Source organism: Chrysochloris asiatica, unplaced genomic scaffold, assembly GCF_000296735.1.
Source record: "Chrysochloris asiatica unplaced genomic scaffold, ChrAsi1.0 scaffold00076, whole genome shotgun sequence".
Lineage (NCBI taxonomy): Eukaryota > Metazoa > Chordata > Mammalia > Afrosoricida > Chrysochloridae > Chrysochloris > Chrysochloris asiatica.
In genome coordinates, this window is record NW_006408594.1 from 4,586,100 (window position 1) to 4,595,329 (window position 9,230).

Consider the following 9,230-nt stretch of genomic DNA (forward strand, 5'->3'; position numbering starts at 1 on the left):
CCTTCTCCCCAGTTCTTGAATATGCTTTCCATGAATAAGTGCCTGGGCCCCTGGCAGCCTCCTGTCCCTACCACCTGTTCACTCTGTTGAATTTGTTGTGAAGGTGTTCACAGATCTAAGGTTCTTGTGATGACCTTGGTTGGCCTTGTCCAGGAAGCTCTCTTGTCTACGTAGTTGTTTAACTTTGTCCCTTGCCTCCAGCCTCCCACCATACTTCCGTGACAGTAAAAGCATTTCTTCTTGAAAGCTCCCAACGTGAATCCTTGTACCTGGGGAGCATTTAGGAGTCATCCCTGGGTGTCAGCTGGTTCTCTGGGTCAAGTCCTCCAAGGGCAGGGCTATGAATACCCTATTGTACAGGGTTTTGGCCGCCTGGCCTAGAGTCTGACAGGCCTGCCTCTTTCTGCTCTCGGTCCTTTGTGAGTCAGGTGTGTATGGGGACCCACTGCTCTTTCCCAGAGGACTCCCTTGCCCTCTCTGCTGGTCTTTTCTCTACAGAAACCAACACTCCTGCTTTTTCAGAAACAAGAGACGAATCTTGTTCCTCAAGTCAAGCATGAAGTTGAGGTCATCATCCAGTGACCTCAGGCTGAGACCAGACTCTGGCCAGGTGGACCCTGAGTCTACTGCCACCAGCCCAAGTCTCTGTGCTTCCTTCTTTGGGAGGCAGAACCCACCTGACCTTTTCTCAGACCCCTATATACACATGTCTATTGCAAACTCTGAGCTCTGGGGAGCCCCAGGGCCAGACTGGATTGATATAGGGGTCCTTTGAGCAGACTCCCCTGTATCTGAGGTGCTGCCTGTGAATGATGTCACACCACAGATTTCTGAAGCGCTGGTTCTGGGTCAGTGGTTGTTGTAATGCTGATGGTTCTGTGGTACTAAGGCCTTGTGTTGGGGGTTGGCGCGGACTGTGAGGGCACCTTTGGAAGGCTTCGGGCCAGGCTCCCCACCCTGCTTCCTGCCTGGCTCCCTGCAGGCTTCCCGCCCTTCCCAGCTGTTCTCATGCAGGCTCAGAACTGTGAATTTCCACCACAGGGACCCCCCATGTTTATTGGCTCGTCCCTTAAGTTGCCCTGGTGGTCCTCCTCAGGGAGCTTCATGTCGAATGAGGAGGAAGGAAGGGAGGAAGAGGATAGAGGAGCATGGGTTTGTGGAGGAGGCCTTAGTGGTTTTTTACATATTCTGCCCTCAGAGGCCCTACATTTGGGGCTGGCCTGCTCCCCAAGCCTCACAAAGGGCTCTAGAATTCCCTACCTCATTGCCTTCTTCTTGACCAGCCTGCAGCCTCCACCCAGCTGTGGTCGTGCGAGTGGAAACCCTGCAAATCCTACCTCTAGGGACATCCTCTGCTCTGTTTGCTTTGCAAAGGTGTGCTTAGTGGGGGATTCATGATGACGCACGGTGTTTCCTCCTAGACTACAGGCTCTGAGGGATCCACCTCTAAGACTGGACTCTCTCTTGGTCTCTACTTTATCCCTACGCCTTGGGTTACAGGCTCAAATCTATAGCTTCCCAGCCTCTAAATAGGCAATGGTTCTGACCCAATGAACCACATTCCTGAGACTGCATCTGCAGAGGTGAGTACTCCGGGCTCTGACATTCATTGTCAGCCCATCCCTACACCTGTTGACCACCTTCTGGTATGTACCTGACATGGAACCCTACTCTTGAGCCCCACCATTCTAGGAGCTCTTAAGTGGCTTCATCCCTCCTACCTCCCCTGCTAAGGAAAGCCCATCCTCTCAACCCTTATTGGCCCTCAGATCCCTCCTCTGGAAAGATGCTCAGGGATCAGCCTGGATTGTTCTAGTTGCACAGAACTCCTCTTTTGCTTTGGCAGTGTGTGCAGCTCTTTGGCATCTGTCTGTCCTCCTACTGCTGCGGTTGTTCCCTTGAGTCCCAGGGGTCAACCTCCAGTGGCCCTAGCCCCAGCCTGCTGGGCACTATCGGGGGCCAGCCCCGACAATCTTATTTGGGGGTCCTTAGAGGGATGCATGGCGTCGGCGAAGAAAGCACAAGATCAATGGGTCTCGATGAATGGTGAGACTTCTCTCACATGTTTATTTCAGATTCTCAAGCAGCTTTTATACTACTCTATACCATCAATCTATTAATCATTCTTTTCAAAGTAGTGGTCTAAATCATACATATTAATCATTTCAATATAGAACTTCAAGAGCATCAAAATCTTCTTTGTTCCCCTTTACGTAGTTAGACAATATCTGATTTCTGTAAGCAAACCTCATTGTTCTAAAAATGTCAGGTTAACCTTAAAACATAGCTCTAAATCTTAACTCCTATTTCTACCTTCACCTATTATTTTCTATAGATTCATTAATCACAACATGTACCTAACATTATTTGCTATGGTAACTGATAACACAGTTGTTTCTCATGATTGATTAAACAAGAAAAACCAGAAGCATTTAAAGTTTTGTAGTTAAGAAGAAACGGAACAACTTCCTTATAAAAACTTCTCTATACAAAACATCTAGTTAAATTTCTGCGTATGATCTAATACTATTCCCTTAGCCCTCAATTGCATTTTTGCTAATTTTCTAGAGGTCTTGATGTCCCTGACCGAAACTACACAGAATGTTGAATGTAATCTTAAACTTGAACTGGCAAAAACTTTAGCTGGTTTTTCCTAGTGGTGAAACTTATTGTTAGTGTGAAAAGCATTCTTTAGGACTACGCATGATTGAATATGGTGTGAAGTGTCTAAAAACAAGTTTCAAATCTCTAATATAATTCTTACTAAGATTCTACTGAAAACTTTTATTATAAAATCAAGAAAATTAAAAATAAGCTGATTAAAACAAAGAGACAGAAACTGCAGAGCCCCCCACATGAGATTCCTCCTCAGGGCCTTGCCTTCCAAGGGGAGACTCATTGTGGCCTTGCTTAACAATGAGCCCTTCGCTCTGTCCCTTGGTGACATGGCCTCTGCCAGAGCACTCTCTCAATCCTCTCAGCACAAACCAACCTCACCATTCCCAATCAGCTGAGACAGCCTGGAAGGACTCCCACCCCACCCTCAATGCCCAGGGGTGGCCTAAATGCAGCCCTGCCCACACTCCTCCTGTCTTCAGGTGCTCAGGATTCCAGTCTGAGGGACTTTACAGTGACAGGCTGGGGAAACAGGAAGTCCGCAGCCTCTCCCTGGACTTGTCCTCAATATCCTGGCCTTCCCGTTTCCTGCCCTGCTCCTCCAGTATTTCTCTCCTCATCATTTAGGTATCTCTCAGGGTCTGCAGCTGCCCAGAAGATAAAACTCATCCATCTGCCCCCTTCCTCTTCCTACGTCTTTCTGCAAGCAACGTTTACGGCTGCCCCCTGTTTGCCAGGCCTGATGGCCGTGAATTGATAAACTAGCTTTGGTTTGCAGTACAGAGAACAATTCTCCAGGCCTCCTTGGAGCAGGAAAGATTCAGGGGAGACAGACGGTGCCCAAAGGTGCTGGGAGAGCTAGCTGAAGACTCAGCTTGGAGTGGCTTTTTTTTTAGGATGGTCTTCCAAAGTCTCGATTGTCCACCAAGGAAAATGCTGCCCCTGGGGTCCTCAGGGGACCCTTGGTCTGCCAGTCCTGGAACGGGCCGCAGCATGCCTGTCTGATCCCAGAGGCTGTATGAGTGTACCTCACAACCTCTTTCCAAGCCTCTTGAAAGAGTATTTGATCTGCACTGCCCCAAAACCACGTCTGACCTTCATCTTCACGGAATTCTTTTCAGGGCCACTGGCAGCTCTAAGGCCTCTGAGGTTCCAGAAGACATCCTGTGGAACAGCAGTCTCCTCTCCCACGTCCACTGCACCCCAGAGAAGTAGATGCTTCCAGTGTATGACATTTTTGGGAAACAGGATCCTAGGCTGTCACTTCCCTGAGCAGACCAAGCTTACCAAGAGCAGGACTGGTCATCCACTGAGTGTGAAGATGCTCTGAAAGGGGGCTTTTCTTTTGTTATGTTACTGAGGGCATGCCGGAGTAGGCGGGGTCTGAAACCTAATCACTGTTGAGTGGGGTCTTAAAGTAAAAACAGACAAGGAGAGACCCACCCACGGAAACTGCCATGTAAACCAAGAAATACCCGAGAATGACAGAAGGTTAGAGAGGTAGGAAGGACTTTTTGAGCAGATGGCACATAGTCCTGCCGACACCCTGAATTTGGACTTGTAGTCTACACAATGGACGGGAGGGATCCCCATTCATGCCCAGTTTGCTTGTTTCTCTAGATACCTTTTTGCAGCCATTCCCTCAGGCCAGTGTCCAAAGACCTCAGTCCCATAGGACCTTGCAGGACAAGGGACCCAATCTGGGAAACAGACAAAGGGCAGTCAGGGCCCTGGGTCTTGGACGGATGGAAGATGTCTCAAGGTCTGGCAGAGTCTTGCTGTCAAAATCCTGGTTGCCTCTAAGCTATTTACCCCAAGTCCTCAACTGAAAGACGGAAAGGAGACCCCGAAAGCAGGGGTGGGTAGGGAGTGCCTTCCCCAGATCAGAAGCATGCCACGGGATGGAGTTCAGGCTGTGGGATATTTTGACTGTGACCCCTGAGCTGGCTGACAGGTATCAAAGCCCTGCTCTGGACCCTGGGGTTTAGCAGACCCCACTTGGGCCTCTTCTACCCTCAGATCATCCCCAAGACACCATGAGCCTCAGGCACAGGAAGATGTGTACACTCAGAGCCTCCCCACTTCTAAATCATGCCTAAGACCCCCGGGTCCTCAGCCCAGTTGGCCTTAGGCCTAATTCCAGGTCGTCCCAAGGTAGACAATGCCAGTTGTGTGAACACTAGAGAATGGCCAAAGATTGCTGTGGGGGGGAGGGTGGGAAAGGCTTGGGCAGGTGGGTGTGACATCCCTTAGGTTGAGGGATGGAGTTCTGGGGGTAAGAGAAGGGATGCTATGGGTGGGAAAGGGGGCTTGCTTTCCCTGGGCCACCACATCCAAGGAGTCCAAGGACTTGAAATTCATGGCTGCCCTAGGTTATTAGAGAGGTCACTTTGTCCAGGCAGGAGGGTGGTCTTCGTAGCACATTTGATAACGTCCCGACATTGAGACCAATGGTATTTGAGGTTTCCTTTGTTTGGGTCTAACTCCAGGGTTAATGAGGAATCAGATGGGGTGGGGTAGGCCCAGTGTTTGGAAGAAAGCATGATGGTTTTGCTTTTCTGTGACTGGCAAGAGCAGGGTGGGACTTGGAAGGCTAGTCACAGAGGAGAGAGACGTTCTCATGGGTTCTGCAAAGGATGAGTGTCGGGGGATGGGATTAAAAAGGGGGGAGATGGTACTGCTTGGGTGCAGCTGGTTCTTATGTCTGGAAGAGGGGAGGAAGAAGAGGGAGAGAATGATAGGACTTCCTTCTGAGGAGGAAGAGGGAGTGGAAGGGAGGGGCCCTGTTCGAAAGTTGCATTTGAGGATTATCTTCTCTTGGTTTTTTCCAACTAAATGAAAACCATTTGCATCCTGCCAGCTTCTTCCATTCAGCAGACCCCCAGCCCAGCTACCTTTCCCAGTGCCCTGCTCCGTGTGCCTCCCAGGTCATCCTCTTGGTTTGCATCTGCCTTGGAGAATTCCAAAGGAAGCCCAGCAGGGCCCTTGGAGGCAGCTTCCTGCAGAAGGCCTTGGTTGGAAGGTGGCAGGATTCAGCCACACCTTAGCTATTTATAAAGTTCCTTTTACACTCTTCAGGTGAAGATGAAATGCCTCGATGTAACCCTGGTAGGTAAGGGAGCTTCATGTGGCTCAGTCTATGCAGGAAATACAGTAATCTACCTCCAATCTGTGGGGGAGCCATTTCAAGACCCTCCTGAAATCTCACAGTGTCCCACTCCAATCCATCTCAAGACCCTACCTGAAACTTCGGATAGTATCGAGCCCTGTATTTACTAGGTTTTTCCCTATACATACATACCACAGGAACTCAGGGCGCCCTGGATGGCAGGCAGTGTTAACCTGTACAATACTGGCAGCCACTCCCCCAGCTGTGTTTTCCAGGCTCAAGCCGAGGGAAGGAGGAGGAAACTAGCTCCCATTTGGAGTGGGACACTGTGAGATTTCATCACCCTACTCAAAACGCCATGCAATTTAAATATTTTGGTACTGTGGTTGACTGAGTGTAACTGAAATCTCAGAAAGCAAAACTGTGGGTGGGCTGGGGGTGGGGGTGGGGGCTCTGTGCTAATCAGAAAAGTACAGTGCAGCTCTCCAATAACTGGCAAAGGCCCCTCCCACTTCATCTCACGATGAGCATCTGGGTTGCATTCATTACTCTTGGCATTCCTTCCCATAAGCCCCTTCTTCATGCTGCTCATTTGTCTCATGCCCAGAAGCCGTTCCAACACACACACATACACCCTCTGCTTCTCTGGTGCTGCTACTTGAAGCGCCACCCCCCACCCCCACCCCGCTCTCACCCTAGGGACCTGTCTGGCTTAAGGACTCGAGAGTAGAAGTCTCCTCAGAGAAGCTTTGTTGACAAGAGCCTATCTGCTCCCCTCAGTCCATCCCTGAGTTGTCAGGATGCCTGTTCCTATGTGGACTAAGGGGAGGCAGGAATGAGGGTCTAGGGCCTTGCTTGGAGAATCTCACTTAGGGACCACGCACTGGGCTTGTACAGTGCTATCCCTCTGAATCGCTACAGCAGCACCATAGGTGGGCATTCAATGATCTGGTATTTGCAATAAGCCAGTGTACAGACCAGGGAACTCAGGCTCAACCAAGGAGCCTCAATCCATAGGCTAAGCCAGAAGACTGGCAGTTGGTAAAGCCAGATTTGAAATCCAGATCTCTCTGACTCCAAGCACATACCCATCCCACAGGACTGGCTACCCTCCTTGACTGATGTCCAAGGCCACAGTAGGGCCCAAGTCAGACTGTCAAATAAGACTGACCTTGAAAAAGAAGTATTAGGTGGCCAGTTGCTGAGTCTTGGTATGCTCATCTGAAACCCTGAGTCTCAGTTTCTACCTTTGTAAAATGGGGCTACATCTACCTTGTCGAGGATAACAGGCTGTTAAAGACCTAAGAGCTGAGAAGCATGCATGCCTAGCCCATCAGGCTGATCAAGAAAGGTGGCTGAATGGAGCAGGGTGAGGGAGACACCTGCTTTGTCCAAAAGAAACAGACCCCATAGAGAGTGTGTGGGAGCAGCTAAGGACAGGCACAGTGAACCTCAGAGTGGGATCAAAGGAAAGATGGGAGTAGCAGGGTCGTGGTGAAGTGGGAGCTGGCAGTGGGGGACAGGATGAGCGTAGGAGTCTCACCCCATTCAGCCCTCTCCCCAAACCCACATTTAGGAGTCACCTGACTCCTTCCTCTCCTCCCCTGCTACATGTGATTAAATCACGAATCCTACACTTGCATCTTCAACCCTTCTGAAGTCCACCCTCTCTGGCCTCCACCCAAGTCTCCGTCTCCCTTGTTGGTTCTTGAAATAGACTAGAGAAAGCAACATGTTCAAAATGTGCTACGCCTTCACTGGCCCTTACTTAATACACTCTCCTAAGTCCCAGGGCTTCAATTAGCCTCATATCTTGATGACTCTCAGCTCTATATCTGGTTCAGACACCCCCAAGATGCCCGCCCTCCAAGCCTCCTGCTTCCTAGGTGAGTGGAGCTTGTTGGGTGTTTGTTCAAGCTAGCCCTCTCTATAATAGGTGGTCCTGGACTGAGCTGTCCCCCTCATCTCCCACATCCCATTTACAGCAGTCCTAATTGACTGGACCTTGGAAATGCCATCTGCTCCCTGTCCATTCTGCCTCGATGGTACCAGTTCCACCAGACTTTACTTGGGTAACTGCAGAAGCCTCCTAACTGGCCTCCCTACCTCCTTTCTGGAGCACTCTCAGCAGCCACCTGGACTTGGATGGGCACGCATCTGTTTAAAGAATGTGACTGCTCCCTCCATAGGCTGAGCTGATCGGAGCAGGCTCCTATCTCTGGAACTTTTTACCTGCTGTTCTCTTTGGTGATGGTTTCCTCTGGAAGTCCATTTCTCCCCTTCATCTTTCTGAACATTTCCCATAGCCCTTACGGGGCATGTGGCTCCACCCCCAGCTCTGGGATACTCTTGGTTTGGGCTGTACCAATCCTAGTGGTCCCACCCTCCTTGCCAGTGATTGGTTTAGGAGTGTTCATGTGACCCAGTTCTCAAACTAGGAGGGCAAACCTGTTGGTGAACTCTCAGCTCTGCTGGATGCCATTGTTGTGTCTAATTGGGATGCCTGGAACCACTGCAGCCTTTTTGTAGCCTTGAGGGGCCGCTTTGTAAGTCAGGTTGACATGGCTGTGAGAGCCTAGTGGAAAGACAAAAAACACCCGCGTTTTAAGGGTGGGTCTGAGGCTTGTAGAAACTTTGGGCCTTCTCATGTGAGATGGTGCCTTTTACTTGGACTCTCTCTTTCTCTCTCTTTTTTTTTTAAGATTTATGTATCCGTTTAATCAAAACCTGTTTACTGAGTGCAAAGCATTATCTTAGGCTCTTTAGATACATCAGTCATCAAAATAGACAAAGGTCCCCACCATCCTGATGCTCATACTCTAATTGAAGTAAGTCAGCAAAGATCAAAGAAATCATTATGATCAATTTGATGTAACATAGTGGGCTACACATTGGGCTGTTAATTGCACTGTCATCAGTTCAATTCTGCCACGCGCTCCATAGGAGAAAGATGAGGCTTTCTGTTCCCTTCTGAGGCTATACAACCCCTCTGTGCACTAGGATCAACTCTGTGGTGTCTCTCCACCACCACCACATCTTGTATACTTGATGTGCCAGTTGAATGAATGAATGAAGGAGAACTAATGGATCTGCTAAATGACTTCTAACTACCTCTAAAAGTCCACAGGGGTAGAGGGAAGATGAATTAAGGGATTCACAAATGCTATGCACTAGTCAACATTTTGTTCTGAAATCCATGAAGCCCCTGTGAGTTGGACCCAATTCACCTGCTGGAAGGTCATCGCTCACTGCAATGCGACCCGGTTTCTTGATGATACCACGAGGAACATCTTGGGGGTTCCTTGAGCATGTCTCGTCACCTGCTGGTAGGACATTGCTCACTACAGTGCGACTCCTTTTCGTTGAAAACGCCAATAGGAACAGCTCTTTCTCCATGTGACTGCCCGTTTTGTAATATGGAATCTGTATTCCCGTCCAGGAGATAAATCACCCAGAATGAGGCGTTACGGATACCTGCTCTTTCTCGCGTGACTGCTTCTTTTGA